Source organism: Trachinotus anak, unplaced genomic scaffold (assembly GCF_046630095.1).
Source record: "Trachinotus anak isolate AG129_WGS33_773 ecotype Australia unplaced genomic scaffold, CSIRO_AGI_Tana_v1 ptg000009l, whole genome shotgun sequence".
Classification (NCBI taxonomy): domain Eukaryota; kingdom Metazoa; phylum Chordata; class Actinopteri; order Carangiformes; family Carangidae; genus Trachinotus; species Trachinotus anak.
In genome coordinates, this window is record NW_027273860.1 from 16,066,914 (window position 1) to 16,085,869 (window position 18,956).

Below are 18,956 nucleotides of genomic sequence, written 5' to 3' on the forward strand. Positions count from 1 at the left end.
AATAAATAATTTTAGGTCTGCTCATCTGTTCCCAAATGTGATTACCCTTTATTCCTGCCAACACAGGCTACATAGGACCTGTCTACATGGCACGTCACACATCAATGCAACAGCATGTCTATTTGTTTAGATACAACCTCGCAAAGAGAGAAGGAGGCAGGGAGCAGGTAAAAGAAAGAGAGAGAGAAGAAGAAGAGAAATAGAGCAGAGGAAGAGAGGACAGAACACAGAGCTGTATTTAGGCTCCAGTCCAGACTGAGGGTGCTCTTTGGAACATCTGTCTTTGTTAACTGCATCATGTCTCTGAAAATAAATCCATCTCTGCAGCTGTCCACCCTTCCATCTTTGTCCAAGTGCTTTACTTTCATACATGTATCACTACAAATTACAGTCTGCACGAGCAGCCTGCGTTTAATATTCCTTTACTCAAAAGAGAGTTAATTGTATATTGCATGCGCTCTTTCTCTTCAACTGTCTGGCCTTCTCCATTAGTCACTGCACCACACACACACTTACACACAAACATGTAGATGTCCAGCAATACCACATGGCCCTATATGTGTGCATATGGTCTAGATTGATCTTTTTTGATTAGGAGTTTGTTTCTTTTTTCTTTTTTTTTTTTTTTTTTACTAAAGTACTAAGTACTAAATACAAGTGAACAGTAAATGCTACTTAGTTTGTGTATATTCAGTTGGCCTCTTTTTTTATTTATTTATTTTATTACCATTTTGGAATCGAAACTAGGAATCAATAAGACCCAGAATCGCGAAGCAGAGTCAGTTGGAATTGAGAAAATTCAGATACCCACCACCATATGAATCTAAAACAAGAGAAATAATCAATACAATTACAACAAATATCAGTTTTAAAAAAAGTCAAAGAGATTTAAAAGAGGTTACTGAGTTTGCCTGTCTTGGGTTCTCAGGCAGTGAGTCATAGTGATGTCATCACCTCAAATCATGTGGCATGGAGTGTGACCAGTGTGGCCATTTCCCAGGCAGGGAAGGTCTAAGGAAATACCCAATCATGGGAAATGTCAGATTCTGTGTTTTTGGAGTTTGACTCTAAAATGGGACAAAAAAGTTGGGATATCTTAGATTCTGCTGCTTAACATTTGGACCTTTTTTATTTCTTTAAATATGTTTCTTGTGAGTTATCCAACTTTGCGGATGTTGGTGTCTCCATCTTACCCTCACTCATAAACAAGACCCGGAGATAACTCAACACCTTTACTTAGGGCAACAACAAACCCCCAACCCAGAGGGAGCAGTACACTGTTTTCCGGCTGAGATCCATGGCCTCAGACTTGGAGGTGCTGACTCTCATTCCAGTTACTTCACACTGGGCTGCAAACTTCCCCAGTGCACACTGGAGGTAATGTTCTGATGAAGCCAACAATACCAAATCATCTGCAAGCAGCAAAGATGCAATTCAGAGGTTCCCAAAGCAGACACGCTCCTCACCGTGCCTGTGCCTTGAGATCCTGTGCATGAATATCACAAACAGGATCACAGACAAAGGGCAACTGTGTCAGACACTCACCGAAAATGTGTGTGTGCCGAGAATACGGACACAGCTCTCACTTTGGTTATACAAGGACCGTACAGCTTGTAACAACTGTCCCTGTACCCCATACTCCTGCATTACCCAGCACTGAGCCCCCCTGTGGACACAGTCATACATCTTCTCCAAGTCCACGCAACACATGTAGACTAGCTCATCAAATTCCTATAACCCCCTCAGCACACCGGCAATTGTAAAAAGCTGGTCCACTGTTCCACGGCCAGGACAGAATCCACATTGCTCCTTCTGGATCAGATTTTTGGCAATTGGTCGGGGTCTCCTTTCTAGCACCCTGGAGTAGACTTTCCCAGATAGGCTGAGCAATGTGGTACCCCAATAATTAGAGTACACTCTCCAGCCCCCCCATTTTAAAAATGGGAACCACTATTCTGGTCTACCACTCCACAGGTTCTGTCCCTGACCTTCATGCAACACTGAGGAGGTGTGTCAGCCATGACAGCAATGAGGAAATTCTTGACTACCTCAGTGAGTTCTTCCAGGGATATGGGCAAGGTTTCTCCCAAGTCTTTCTCCCATGGAGGACATGTTAGCCAAGTGCTCTTTCCACTGCCCAACAGCCCCCCCCTCAGAGACCCGCAGTTGTATAGAGGTGACCCTCTTGTTCTTGAAATATTGGTTTAAGTATGGCTCTGTCATGTTGACATGAGAATACACAACAAAACAAAACAAAATAAATAAAAATTTATAATGCCACTATATCACATAGTCTCTGCTTTTCAATCAAGCTAAACTGGGCTGGCATTTTTAGGACATTTTTAGATAAAAACTACAGGAATGGACTTGAAAGGATCTGCAGTAACCTCTGATATCCTGGAAAGAAGCTAGATGAAACAACATTTCATCAAAATAAGATGAATTTAAAAAATATATTATTTCACAGTTTTTATGGTGTGTGCCTCAGACTGGATGCCATTATGCTCATAGCTCTAGAGTGAGAAGTTCAATTAGCACATAGAGCTGATATTTAGGTTTCTGTACTCTTGGAGTTTTGTCTATATACTGTCTATTCCATTACAGAGTCAAAACAGCAGAAATAGGAAACTCAGCCAACGGGTTTGTATATGATTTATGAGGCTGTTCTGTCTGTTTTTATTTTATCACATGATGTTCCACTGATGTGAATATTATGTAATAAAGTAGCTACTTAATGACAAAATAGTGGACATCACATAATAAAGCATCAGCATTTTGTCTACTATAGCAGACAATTATTTTCAGGCACAGGGGAAAACAGAGTATTTTCCAATTTCGCCCTAAAGTGCATTTTTTAGCATTCAGTATTGCGTGGCTGCACAAAAAAATTAACATATTGGGAAAAAAACATACAATTGGACCTGATTTTAGTGTTGTTATGAGGTGTCTCGAAGCAAAAATAGTACGGGTGGTTAAAATCTGTCATATCTAATCTAAATACTGCTTCAGTAGAGCAGTATCATTCTGTGCTCTGCGTGTGTGTATGTCAGTCGGCATGTGAGTATGTTTCTGTCAGTCTCAGGGAGAGACAGTGTGCTGGCTGGCTCTTTGTGATGTGAAGGACAGGCGACATGGCGTGAAACAATGAACACGGCGTCCATGTTGTTGAGCCGTCCTTACAGCCTGCAGCACTGCACCACATCTGACTGTACATACCAGTCGCATAAAAAAAACAGGTGTTATGACCTGGACAGGTGTTTGTTGCAGCACTGATGTGTGTGTGTGTGTGTTGGTGTGTAGATGTGTGTGTGTTCAAGCATGCCTAACTCAATCAAAAGCTCCAGTAGCTCTTCACACTGACTTGGTGTTGTTGAAATAACTGATTTACTGGAGCGATTAAATTCTTCAACCACCGTACATGTTGGTGTGTGTTTGTGTGGGTGAGAACGTTAGGCACTATTTTCCATGGTTCGATCATTTATCCATCACCTGTAACATCACACCTAACACTAACAGGATTGGACAACATTTAGGGGAAATAGGATGGGAGGGCCAACATCAATACAAGTGATTTGTATGAAACTAGCTGAGAGCCAGTATTTCTTTATGTTCTTGTCTTTACATGTGGAAAAAAAATTATTCTGCCACGAAAACATTTTAGGTCTGTCCGGACAACAGGTTGGAAAAAAAACGTTATCAACAATTCAACAGCAGTCCTCCTTCAGTGTCTTTAATAACACAATCAATGTTGTTTGCACCTATAAGATGAAAGGAAATACACTGATGACTAAAAAGATGCTTCAGGACACAGTTACTGTATAATCATAAAGCACAGGCTGGCGAGTGGCTGGGTGGCTGACTTTGTTGATTAAGACTGAGGCATATCTGTGCACCTGAGGTGCCGTACAGATATTTATAGTGTATGTTGTAGATTTGTAGTCAAAACCAGGTAAGCTGAGTTTAAAATAAGTCCAAGTCCAAGCAGCTATGACACCAAGTCAAGACCAAATGGAGTGGCTCACGGGTTAGAGCAGGTTCTCACCACCTCCTCTTTTCCACATGTTGACATGTCCATGGGCAAACCATTGAACCCCACACTGCTCCCTAGAGAGAGATGAGATGGTAGATGAAATGTTTGAATTATTATTGACTAAAATTGTGATTTCCACTTAGAGACAGGAAGATGAAACTATCCTGCACAGTGTAACTATGAAAGTTGAATATCTTTTGACACATTCTTGAAATAAAACTACACATCTAAGATGAACTGATGTGGTTCTTACATGGTAAAGACAGACTGCCTGCTAATTTTTTGAAGTGTTGTAAGATTAGTGGCAATAACAGCTGATAGCAATACAGCGGTTTCACAATTCCCTGCAATTAGCATTTTTCTCCCAGAAGACTTTTAAATACTATTTACACTTTCATGTTGGGAAATATAATTTACATAATTTATAATTAAACAGGTACCAGAGTAAAACAATAGCAGGAGAAACATAAACTCACTGTTGAGTAGCTACAGCAGAACGGATGCTAGTATATGACTTATAGTATATCACTTTATCCACAAAAGAAAAATGTGGATAAAGTCATGAAATAAAATAATAAAACAACAGATAAATACCATAAGTTACTTTATGGATATTATAGATGGCCTTAATGAACCACGGGTGACTATTTGATTGACAGGTGACCACTTGCTGCCTCAGTCTTGAAGTTGATGAAATGTATATTTGACATCTGCTGGAGCTAATCTAACAGATTCCCCCTGCTTTCGGTGCTGGAGCTACATTAAGCTAATCACACTCGTATATATGTGCTGAAATCAACCAGCATATATCCTAAATGTCAGAATTTTCTTTAAAATATGCATGGACGCATTTTCATGTGTGTTACTTGTGGTGTGTTGTGCACTCCCTCCTCAGGCGAGGTCGTCTGTGATTGGCCCTGAGCGGATTAAGAGGCTGGAGGTGACAGAGATGTGTGCTTTCTGAATGGCTGCAGTACTCCAGACTGAGCCCCACCTGATAAAGCTGTCTCCGACAAGAAGAGAGGGAGGACAAGAGGAAGTCAAAAGTGGGGAGGTGGAGAGATAGAGAGAGTCACCAAAGGGAAAAGAGAGGGATGAAAAGATGAGTCCAGCGGAGCTGTGAGGGGATTAAGATTGAGGCATGAGACGAGAGCAAGAGGAGGGAATGTCAGAGGAGGGAGGGAGAGATAAACATGTGAATAAAGCTGTGCAAGATGCAAGAAGAGAAGGCAAATACAGATTAAAGAACGTGCAAACCAGTGTAGTGACTGACATGGAGGAGGTGGATTAGAGCAGTACAACCTTTCACACTTTGACTGATAAGATGTTTCATACCCAATACAAATTTGTCTTTCTGCCTTTACTGCCTTTCAATTTGTCAGTAGAACTAGCTTTTAGTTCCTTCTCTTCACCTGTAGGTTCAACTACTTTCAGCACAGTCTCACAGTACAACTTCCTACCTAATTCCGTGGATTGCAGAGGCACATTATAAAGAGACGCAAACCAGACCAATTCTTGAGGCCCGCAAAGGAATAGCCCCTGACATTTCGCAATTACCACTAAAAACCACTTAAACCTCCACTAAAGAGACTATACATGTGAAGCGTTCAAGGAACATCTCTAAATTGTAGCACATGCCAGTTTGCATGTGGGTGGGGGCCTTCGATGGTCTTCTTTGCCTGGGCCCCCCAAGAGTCAAGGATGACCACTGGTGGCTTGTTATTGTTTGTTAAGCCTGTTGGAACCTTTGTAAAGCGCACACTGTAGAAAACATCAGTTTTTGTGTTTTTGGAGCCCACTGAATATGAGCAATAGATTGTTTGGTGGGGATGACTTACTCCCTGAGCACAGGAATGGCACAAAAGTAATTTAGTGATGCAGCTTTTAGAGAAAAGAGGGATCATAGACTTTCAAATCCCAGTTCACTATATCAGCCACAGCCATATTTTCCAACCAGGTACTGACCAATGCTCCACCTGTGTTCGGTTTAGTTTCTCAGGTAATTGTCACCAAGGTAGCTTGTCAGTTGTAGTCAATATTCATCTCAATATTCAGTAATTTCCCTTCCTTGTTTCTTCATCAACATTCATAATTATATCAACAGATTAATAATCTCATCAAAACTGTGTCATAATGTTCATATTCCCCAATGAGTCTTACCGCTGAGCTCAATTTTCCCCTACACTGATCAGACAGGCTGGACTCAAACCTCCAGGTTAGTCAAACTTATTTTAGAAAGGAAAACAATTATGAAGGAAAAATTATTATCCAGTCTGCTGCAAACATACTTTCTGATTCAACTTTGATGTGCTGTACTTATGACAGGTTTAGATAATCTGGATAAACTGTCCGTCTGCTCGTGTTTCGTACCCTGTCTGACTTATTTTTAGCAATGTCATTATGTTCTCAGATCTCAGTAGTTACTTTGGTCAGTAAACCGATGGAAATGGAGCACAAAACTTAGAAAATGTGAGAGCAGAGCGATCCTTTAACAGTACTTGTTTACCCTTTTTAACCTCCAGGCTTCTGCCACATACAAGGAAACTCAAAGTGAAAAAGGAAGAAACAGAGAGGAGAGAAAGAGAGAGCGAGCGCTGTGTGTGGTGTCTCCTCTGCTAAGTGCTCAGGTGAAATATGTGGAGAAACTTCCATGCTGACACACTATTCATCTCCCCCGGTATTTGATTCACATTATTTAAGCTTGGCCAAGGAGGAAATGATCTCTCTTTCAGACACATGCACACACACTGCAAATGCTGTTTCCTTGCATCCTTCCTTTCTTTCCTTCCTTCCTGCTCTCCTCCCTCCTCCTCCTCCTCGTCTCTCTGTCTCTGTCTCTGTCTACCTGCATGTTGTTTGGCCAGTAAAGGACGTTAGTTAGATATCAGGAACTAAATGAGCGCTGACAATGTCTGACTGTGATCAATGAAGGCAGAGCCTGGCGGCGTGGGCAGGTTACATCTAATGTAATCAACTGCCATACACACATGCACACACACGCACACACACACACCATCACCCTGGTTAAACGTAAGGTGATGAAGTAGTCTGGCTGGCTGATGTGATAGAAGAAGAGCTTTTAATTCATGCCAGACTGATGTTTAGTGCAGGAGGTAAATAGATTGAGACTCCAGCTCAGTCTGAGGTCTACTACAGTCATGGAGGGAGTAATGCAATGCACTGTTTACTGATACAACTCATTTAGAATTCCAAGATCGGACTTGGATATAAAAAAATAAATTTTAAAGTAAGTTCTACTTCCATTATAATTCTCTATTCACTTCACTAATTTGATGTCATTATGCAACTATTCATACATGGGCTAAGTGTAATCAAAATAAAGTTCAGCTAAGGTTAACTGACTACATGTATGACTAGCTTTATCATTAAGTGCCAAGCTGCTGTCATCACAACTGTCATGAATCTAAATCTGCCTCAACTTTCAAAAAGTTCGTTGTATAAACTGAAACTGAAGTATGATGTAAAGGAACAAGGAGGAGTTGGAGAAGAACATGTTCACCCAGTAACACTGGAGACCTCCTCAAGGGAGAGTTCAGGTCTACCCAAAACGCTGATAGATTTATCACTAGGTGTCTCATGAAAAGGTGATAATGAGTCCTAAATAATTGCAAAATGTAAATTTGCTGCTGCCTAAAGAGAGTTGTTTGAATGTTGACTGTGCTGTGTTGTTTGTCCCAGTAGACTTGCTGTAGTTTCTTCTCACTGAAAATGCCTTGAAGCAAACCTGTTGGTTTCTACATAACATTTTTTTTTTTTCTCTGCTGAACCCCAAAGAGCATATGTCCGTGAGTAATACTTACCTTTAGGTGAAGCTCACTTGATTTGAAACAGTTGTTATTGTAAGTTGAAGCATAAACCTAATTGTTAGCTAACCGTTAGTTGCCTATCTGTGATTATTCTAGTACATGTTGTTGTGTATTTATGTTGTGCATAACAATTAAGAGCTCAGTATTTGTTAAGAGTTAAAATAAGAGTCTGTCAATGTGAAAATAAGAGTACACAGAAATTGTAACTGTATTTTTATTTCTCTATTTCATTTTCACAGTCCTTAAACTTACCTGCTGTTAGCTATCTGCCAAGCTAGAAATCACATCTGCATCATAGTAAGGGCAGAAACTAACAATAAAGTTGCTAAGATACCCCACTGGCAGTATCTGGAATAAACTTATATATAGGATAACTATGATTTTTTACAACTTGGCTCTCACTTTCACAGTTTTAGTCAGCATATTGACAACAGTGATGTTATACTCAAAATTAATTACTGAGATAATTGACATTACTAATGAATGGCACGCAACTAGCCACCACTGTCATGATACATTGATATTTGATTGACTGTAGGTTGTGACATTGGCTGACCAAAATTGTCAGGACAACATCTAATGCCAGTGTCAATTTTTGTGGTATAATGATGACAAAAAATTGACATATTGTTGGTTTTAAGTCATGGTTGTTAAGTAACCAAAATCCACCATTTTCCAAACGTTTCACGCCAACGACACCTTGACTTATAAAATACCACCATTCTAGTCAAGTAGCCAATGTTGGGTTTTGATGTCAACCTGATTTTCATTTCCAACCAAAATTAAGATCTGTCCAACGTCTTCAACAAAGATTGTAAATATCCATCATAGTTTCAGACCCACTTCCTGTTTCAGCTCTGACCTACTGTATTGACTGCAGTTACATAACTACTGAAATTTCAGGGACGCTCACTTCGACAACACAAATAGTCTAGACTCTTTATAGAATTCATTTATAGAATTATTTTTCAGTGTTTTTTGCTCAATCATATCATTTCCTACAGGGTCATTAGGAAATGTTTGTGGGCCAGTACCTGTCCATGGTCCAGGGTTTGGGAACCACTACTCAAGATAATCTGGATAAACTGTTGGCTCGTTTAAAACAGGTCTGACTGCTTATGTTTTGGACCTGCTTTGACTGTCACCACAGTCTCAGATATGGTGAGTACACTGTCATAACAGAATAATAGAAATGTTTCATAAGAAGATGGCCAGAGGCTGCAGCAATAAGACCCAACATGTAATAGACCTGAATGACCCCGTAAAGAATCTTGGTTTTCAACACTAAATGACCCTACTACATGATACCTCTCAGGCCTGGTCACAGTTCTCTCGGGTTATCTAACACTGGCCTCCTTGTTTTTCCAAGAATCAAATCAAAATCTGGACAATCTGTTGTAAGTTATTTTGCTCCCAGGCTCTAAAATAACACACCGGATGACCTCAGATGTGCCCCAACACTGACCTCTGTTACAAGCAGCCTTAAAAGTTCCCTCGCGTCCATAGCTTCTGTCCAACCTCCCATCCAGAGCTTAGTGATGAGTGAGTGTTTGTTTTTATAGATATTGTATTTTTATATATCTTTATTTATTCAGTTTTTAAAGTGTGGAACACTTTAACTTTACAAATAAACCAGAACTCTCTTACTCTCTTCCCAATTTCCAAATTCAATCAATATCAGCACGCAAACTCTCACTGTGTGCTTGCTGAGATTCTGATAGTTGTTTGAAACAGCATCCATGACTCCTACACTTAGAATAACTATTCTGTGCGTCACTACAGATCTTGAGAGGTAAATAGGCGACCCGATTTGCCAGAATCATGTGGTGGACAAACACACTGGGGCAGTCTCCTAAAGTACACACATTTGCCTTTACCTCACATCTGGGCAGTGGTGTGCCAAAGGCCAAGCAAGGCAAGCAGTGATTGTGCAGTCACAAGGTGTATCAGTAATTGTATCCATAGTTCTGTCATTTTCATGGGCGTGGTTGTGTCTCATCGATAAAGACAGGAGCTTGTCAAACAGATAGGGGAGCAGCAGTTTTTGGACGTTTGCTCATTGAGAATAATACTGGGATCTTTGACGAGTTACTAGTTATGTTTTGCTCTGCTCGGCTCTGTAAAAGTCACCACACACTGGGCGCGTGATCTTGAAACTGAATGCAGCTGGAGGTTTGTGGTGATGAAACAGCATGGCATATTGCCCAGGAGTGTGCCATGAGAGGGAAGGAATGAAGAGTGCAGTGTTATTATGGCAAACCATTTCTGTATAAAGTCAACCTCACATGATGAAGAGATAAAGAACAGATTCGCATTTTGCATTGACTGTGAAGATGGTGGGTTTTGTCACTAAAAGTCCTCTAGCTTAACATAACACCATCACACTTTGTCTGCCTTTCAACAGATATAAAGAGGCACATTTGGCCCAATAACTAGGATTTTGATTTAGCCACTGTACTGCCTTCAGCAGCTGAGGCCAGGTTTCCTCAGAGCACCACACAACAAATACAGTCATAGTCATTACAGACAAGAACGCTACATCGTTCTTAAGGTACAGTCACATGGACTAAAAATATCTAACAATAAAGAAAAAGATCAGATTTATCTATTTAATCAAAGTAATACTTTTTGGAATTGGTATGCTTTTACAATTGCATAGTATCAGCAGAGGTAATCTACGGTGACTTGTCATTTCAAGAACAGTTTAGAACTCAAAAATAAATAATAAATAACAAAGCACAGCAACATTAGCAGGCAACAGTAGCATTGTAGCTATGCTGGGGCTGTTTAGTGATGTTACAGTGGCACGGGGAGTTTCCAAGTAGTAAACACTCTGTCGACCAACACACAACGCACAGCTCAAGCCCCTTGTTTTTCTGCTGTAATGTGAATACACCACAGTTCTCCACAGAGACAAAAACCAACAATCAATGTGTCCCTTTAACTTCTCATAAAGAGAAAATATCATTTTTACTAGTCTGTTTCAGACACATTTCCTCTCTTGCTCTGTAGAACTTTTCATATTTTGTGAAAATCAGTGGAACCATGCATATTGGAAATGCCCACTGAACCTCTTGGACAGATAGATCGGTGGTGTATTGAGTAAGATAATGTCCTCCCTGTCTTTTGCAGGTTCAATCCAAACATCGGTCTGTGCTGAAGTGTCCTTGAGTGAGACGTGTAATCCCTGCTCTCTCCAGCGAGGCAGGAGTTGATCCTGACCTCTGCTGAAAGGGATAACTACAAATATAAGTTTAAATGTTTGCATGAATCTGGAAGTCAAAATCAACTAATGGTCGAAGGAGACAATTAGACTTAAATTGAGGAACAAAATAACTTTAGCTAAAGTAAAGGGGGGCATCACTTGACATTAATCAGTAAAATTTCTCTTTTCCAGTTTTAAAACTTGTCAGGATATGAAACTCCTGGCCGAGTGAACCCTGTTGCCTAGCAACATCAACTTCTACAAGAAGGGGACAGAAATTCTGAGGCTCAGGAACTAAATATTATGATGTTTAAAATAGACAAGTGAGAGCAAGATTAATTAGTCATATGTATAAATCAGTAACAGATTTTTAATTTGATAGCACTTGACATTTTGGATATGCTATGAGCAGAAAAATAGTTTATATTAAATGTGATGATAATTGTATATGGATTTATCATTATGGCAGAATCCAAGAGCTGTAATTCTGTAAACAGATCTATTCCCCAAACATTGTATGCGCTCAGTAGACCCCACATCATAGGGCCAGTCATATGATTCCCCTTAGATATTTGCCAGCTCCAGAGAAATAAAGCAGCATCATGGTAATTGCCTGTGTACCTGGTGTGATTGGTGCCGTAGATGGAACGCTGGTAAAAACACATATTGGTAAACAACAAAAAAAAAAAAAAAACATGCGATCAACACACAGGTTGTATTTGACACCACCTATACAATTCTAGACATTATTGCAACGTGGATCTACACACTGTTCGTGGATCTTGATGGAGAGTGGCCTGAGGCAGCTGTTTGAAAGGCATCATATTCCAGCTAGATGTCACTTGATGAGGGACAGTTGATCTTCTCACACCCTACCTCAACCCACAGACCACAGAGCAGACCACAGTAAATTGAATGCAAAATTAAATTCTCCCAGGTCTATGCAAACTTTAGGCATTTTGGAGAGCACCTTACTTTTGTAAACAGAATTTAATCGTTATTATTTCATTTGTATTCTATTATTTTTCCGTATTTTTATTGACTTTTTTTACTGTGGGGGATGTAGCATATTTCATTGACCAATCACTGTGGTTCTTACAAGCAAGCTCATCCATGGGAGTTGATGTCAGCTAAAGCAATAGAGTCGCACTTTTAACCCAGGAGTTTTCACTTCTCCTGAGTAAAAGTTGTTTTGTGAATACGATTTAGGTGAAAACTTTTAGTCAGAAGCTTTCAGTGCGACTTCGGAGTACTCTGTGAATACTGGCTCAGGTTTTCATTGTCTGAACCTATCATGGCATGCCATTCTGCATCAGTATGAAGGGGGATTGGAGAGATGTCAAAATGCTTTGTGTTGTCTCTTTGTTTCAAATGTCTTTTTTTTTTTTTTTCCTCATGACTTGTCATGTTGTGTCTTTTTTCTTTGGAGAATGATAATAACATTCTCACTCTGCCTTCATCATATATTCTTCACGCCCACAAGCATTTTTCAGACTTGAGATAATGTGCCATTAAGCATGGAGGAGCTCATGCTGGGGTCCAGGCTGTGGACGTCATGGCTGGGACTTGATTCCCATCTGCCATCTCAATTTCCACTCCAGCCATGTTACACCCATTGTACAGCTAAAACAGGGAGCACGCTCGCTGCTGAGTGTCTTTTTGTGTGTGTGTGGCATGCTCGTGTGCTACTGGGACCAGTAATTGAACTTCTTTATTGGAATGTGTCAAAGTCTCTAAGCTGGAAAGTATTTTTCTAAGTTCACTGCTTCTTTAGTGGTTTGTGCCAAGGGAGTAATCAGTTTTGAAATCAGCATGCAAATTGAATCACATCCTGTGAATAAATGTGTTCGGTCTTTGTTTTCTTTTTCTCCTTCAGTGATTTAATATTTTGGTATTGCCGCCTTCACCTGTTCGCCTCATAAAATCCCTCGACACGGGATCATTAGCGATGGAGGCAAAGACTCCTTGATTTAATGAAATCACTTTAATTACAGGATAAAAGAAAATTTTTGGTTGATCAAATCAGAAGGTCTTCAGTTTCTGTGGGGGCTCAGAAGCATTTGTTTGCATTTCCTCTTTTCTTTTCTTTTTTTTTTCACTGCCGATTTCAAAGCTTGACGAAAGACAATGGCTTGTTTTTGCATATGATCGGATTAAGACTATTTGCTAGAGAAGTCATTTTAAATTGCTTGGATGATCTTATAGTTTAATAGCAGTAAAGTGGATATTACTAAGGATGTATCAGGGAAAACCACTAACTATTTTTAGTGTATGAGGAACCAGGAGATCAGCTAATATTTAGAATGTTTCTCCCCAAAAAAGAAAGACACATCTGCAGACATTTTGCAGACATTTTAGGACATTTTTTGCTTTCTTGCAGCAAGTTAACCTAGCTTACTATAAACATTAGAAACAGGGAAACAGCAAGCCTGGCTCTGTCTAAAGGTCATGGAATCACTAATTAACATGTTGACCTTTGAGCTTTAGAGGTGCTAGCAGGTCGATTTTTGTTAGCTTTGGTGATGGCCAGGTTAGCTGCTTCCCTGTTTCTGTTCCAAATCCGACTCAAAAGTAAGTTTCAAAGTATCAGTTGCCTGGAAGAAAAGCCTGGGAAAAAAATCACCTGAAAGAAAAACAAACTTATAAGTAATGAGCCTGGAGAAAAAAAAAAAACTTACAATGATCCTGCCAAAATAGTAATAATACTAATATGTCACTTGCTTCTTGGGGCTTGCGTAGTGTTACCACATTTATTCTGACAAAGAAATGTCTCTTTCCTGAGAGTCAATACAAACCATGTAAAATAAAAGATGGCACAGGTCTGCGTCCTCACCGTGGATGTATCAGAGAAACTGGATGTGGGACTTGGAAATTGCTCGCAAGCAAATCCACCAAAAAAGTTTTTCTCGCTTTCAGGTTTATCATCTTGTGTGGCCCAGTGTAAATGCACGTTAGTGTTTCACCCACTCTGCATGTTCCTGCTCGACCCATACACTGGGATGATTTCACATACGTCTTACAATTATAAAACTCCTGGTGCCTTGTCAGAAGTTTTAGAGATGGAGAAAAATTGTGGTTAATAGAGTGGCCACTGAGACAATTTGGCAGTGAGACTCAGTGGCAGTGTCTTCTAACTGGGGCACTGTTTAGACACAGGATGCTCAGTGCTGCCACTGATGGACAGAAATTATATAAGTACATTTACGCACATTATAGCTAAAGAGATTTACCATCTTCTGCTGTGTATATATTTCCAACACTCTTCCTGTAACAGTCTTTTTTTTTTTTTTTTTTTTTTACGGGTGGATCTGTGAGTTTCTGGGAGACAGCCATGCCAGACTTAATACTCTGTATAATGTCATGGATTGATGGTCAGTGAGTGTTCACATAATCTTATCAAAGATGGCAAATTCAAGGACTTGATATCCACTAAAGACTCAGCTGACATATTACAAGGGTAACACTGCTTAGTTTCCATGTGAAGTGAACACTCAAGAGGGACCATCAGTCCTGCGTATAAACATTTAACATCCTGTGATGAATTTAAACATCGTATTGATATCGTGACTGACATCTGCTCTTACACAAATATTAAAGTAACTGATAAAATAAACATTGGTACATCCTCTTTCTTGCCGTCAGCCATCAGTAGTATAGGAATAATATGTGGATTTGTCTGTTTGGCCTTGTGTGGACATTCTGTCTTATAAGCAGGCCAGTGACATTATCAGCTCACCTGCAATGAACAATCAGCTGGTACTTTGCTGACAAGTATACCTGTTCCCGATGATGGTGACGGAAAAGTGAAAGCTTGAAACAATAATCACGCCTCTGTCCTTGTTTGGAGTACCACAACTGCTATAGTTTCTGTCGTCCTTGTCAGTATGGAGGTTGTTAGATAGAACAATTGCATGACTTGCTTTCTCTTTTGTCCTAACCCCAGACGTGCTTTTGTTTTGCATCCTACACAGTAACTGTACGCCTGTACGAAGTTGCAGAAAAGCCATTGACTCCATCGGATCCAGAAACAATAATGCCATAATCTTGGTTGTTACAATCAGCACCTTCTTGTCCTTCAGGCTGTGATAACTCTTGACGGGTATTGAACAGCACTGAAGGACAGTATTATCCCAAGGACATTTCCTTTTCAGGCACACAGGACACAGAAGCCGGCACATTCCCTCTCTAAAGAAACCGTAATGAAGCCCATTCATAGCTGCACTGGAATTGATCTCCTCCCACACTGACAGCTGACAGTGACGATTCTGGATCATGAGCACTTGTTTCTGTGTGCAGATCGGGGCTTCACTTCATCGGTTCAACTTTTAAAATCAAATCTTTAGCGCATCGTACAATGACTCTCTCTGACTAAATGATAAGAGAGGGAGCGTGGTGTGTAAAAACACATGATAAAACCATGTTATGCAGCGGAGAGCCGTTGTTATCCATGTGTAAATAGATATCCATTAACACTGACTTTTTAATATTCATGAAAAGTCACATTCGATATTTACATTCATCACTGCACAGTTACATCCTGTATTTGGGTGTAGGAAAAGGTTTAATATATCAATTTAATTGACATAAAAAAAAACAACTATGATAACTTTTTTGTTGTTTCTGACAACAACCTTTATTCTTGGATCCCCATTAGCTTTCACAAAGTGGTTGCTAGTCTTCCTGTGGTCCACACGAGAACAGTAACTGGAACTACAATTACTGCCTTACCTCCAAATTGCAGGAAATATAGTCACAACCTTCTTTAGTTACAGCATTGAATAATGGCCAGATGTGTTTTTGCAGAACATTATGATGTCACAATGAAGTCGACCTTTGACCATTTGGATATAAAATGTCATCACTTCATTTTATTTTTATAAACATCTTAGTTAAATTGTGTCATAGTGTATGAATTCATGAATTATGGCAAAAAGATGTTTTGTGGGGTCACAGGGACCTTTGACCTTTGACCACCAAATTCTGAACAATTCATCCTTGAATCCAAATGAATGTTTGTGCCAAATTTGTTCCCTCATGGCATTACTGAAATATTCCGTTCACGAGAATAGGATGGATGGAAAAATAATGCCACAATCAAAACAACCAATAACCCAAGAAAAGCCGACGCTAATGATCACAGAATCGGTGAAAAGTGACATGGCTCTAGCTATAGACAAGCTGGCTCTTGACAACTTCCTTGTGGAACATTTGGAATATTTGCTTGCTTTCAGAAAAAAACTTCCATTGAAAAATACTTGCTGTGTTGTGGCAGGGAGAATGCCTATAGAACTGGGCACCCAACGAGCACGGCATTCGTACACATGACTGATCGATGGTTAATGCTCAGTGGTGTAAGGATAAGAGGAAACTAGCTGGATTTCAATGCAGTTTTTTGATGTCACGGACCATTGTCTACTTATTGTTATTATTAAATTTCAGTGTTTTACCTTTAGTCCTTGTTTGGATGAAGATTCACATCTCTGGCAGCACACAGCAGTTATTTTCTTTATAATGGCAGCTTTTCTTAAAGGAAACTGGCAACTTGAATATAGCTTTTGAATTTAAGTGAGGTGAAGTTTCCATATGAATCTGAGAACTAAAATTCATACTTGAAATAAAGTTTTTGAAATTGAACAACTTAAAGGTAGAACTTCACACCATGGAAATTCAGAATGGTGGTTTTCAGTCAACCATGTCAGTGCAATAAATTCAGTGATATTTAACAGCATTTAAGTATTCAGCGATCATAAAAATTTCAATATGTGATATTCAGCTGCTGATATAATTCAGATTATTATTGCAGTGATTTGTTTACACAATTGTGTATTAGCAGCACTTTGAAAATTGCCCTGACAGATTTATTGAAATGTTCAGGAATAATTTAAAAGCCTGTGGTGGTTTATCAACCTTTATACATCAAAGTATGTATAAAGGTTCACAGTCTTCTGCTTTGTATATATTCAAAGCAGAAGACTGTGAAGACTGCGTGACACTGAAGTTACAGACTTTTACTGGTCAAGCCTGAAATCATGCTTCTAACTTGAATACATAGGAAATGGCTCAGATTAAGACTCTGAATCTGAACTTATATGTTCACTAAACAATTTTCTTTTCAATCTTAAACTCACATTCATACAATATATATACTTCAAAATATGACATAAAAATCATACATCAAACTGCAACCAAAATAATAAAAAGGATGAGCGTTGAAAACTGCGTTAAATGTGACATGAACATAACTGTCAGAAGACATTTCACAGGTCGCTGAGGTTATTGTTTCCATGTCCTTAAGGTTGAAGACAGATGTTTTACTTGTTAACTCACCTCTGTCTCTGTCATACTGTCGCTGCTGTCTCTTTCCTCCTCGCTGTGCCCTGTGACTACATGCTGACTCCCTGAAATGAATTACGGCATCAGATGCATAATTTAAATTAGATTTAAAAAAGGCAGTCTTTCCTACAGTACAAACTTCTGTTTATCCGAGGACAGAGAAAATCAGTACATTGGATATGGATACGTGATTCACCTGGTTCTTATCATTACCACAGCCTTGCTAATTTAAGATGCACATATATATATAGTAGGTAGCCTACAGGCACACCAAATTAAAGTTCTGTTAATTCATGTTAACAATGCATCTACTAATTGCTCAATAAAGTGAACATATTATAAAGGACAGTCACTAATCATCTGGTTCAGATTTGAAAAGAATCAGTGTAAATCAACCACCAGCATGTAGTAAATACTCTCCAGAATTGCATTTAAAAGCCTATGATCACATAGTAGTGCAAAAACAGTACTATGTGATCATGAAATCATCCTAAATAACGCTGACACTTTGTGGAACTCACTTGTCTTTTAGGCTGTTTAGTAAAGAAATGCCTTATATCTGACCCCTTCTTTTTCCCTAAGCACTCACTCAGTTGTTCTGACTGCTAGGCAACCGCTGCACAGAGACAAACAAGGACCAGACACATAACCCTAACATTAAAATGCCTGCCTGTGTTAGGTATACAGTACAAACTCTTTGTCATTTCAACTTAATACATACATAGCATACATGCTGCCACCGACAGGAGAAGCAAGATCAGTGGGTTACCAGCTGTCTTTGGGCTTAACTCAGTATCACGTCGCTGGTTCACACTTAATCCATGTAGAGGACCATGTTAATTTGTGCTGCATGGCCTGCTCTGGTGCAGGTTAACTTCAGAGTGTCACATCAGAGCGTGTCAATAGCCTGACCACTGACCCAGACCCCTGATAAAACACACTCAGACAGAAGTCCTCTTGAGTTTGCAATAATGTGATGAGGTTATCCATACTTATTTTGAGCCTTAGCCTTTCTCTTTGCCTAATTTTTAGAGATGAACCTTCTTATTATGCTCCAGTTTTGTGATTATATTCTTTACATTTCACATTGGTGAATAGCCTAACTGTCCCTGTAATTGATTTCCCCACCCTCACCTGACCAGTTTATCTCAATACTTAATTCATGGTTGTGATTATGTGGCTCGTAACTCGCCGATCACCATTCTTAGTTTGACAGAGACCTCAGAGCAGCTAGCTAGCAAGATGGGGGTTGGCTGCTAGCCAACTCTAAAATAATGAACTTCAATACAACCCGTGACATTCTGCCAATAGTGTTGCTGCATCTTAACAGTCTGCTTTCTGCTGCCTCTTTTGCCTCCGTTGTGCCCATATAGAGTTCACACACAGGTTATTTTTGTGGTAGCCACGAGGCTGAGTACAGTGACCTCTGCCTCCACCTGATCGAATATACTAATTAAACATTGAAAAGTATGACCTTCAATAAGAACAAAGAAATGGATGACAACTCTTCAATTTCCTTCTTTCGTACATTGGGTGGGATATGTCCCTTGTTTCCCCATGG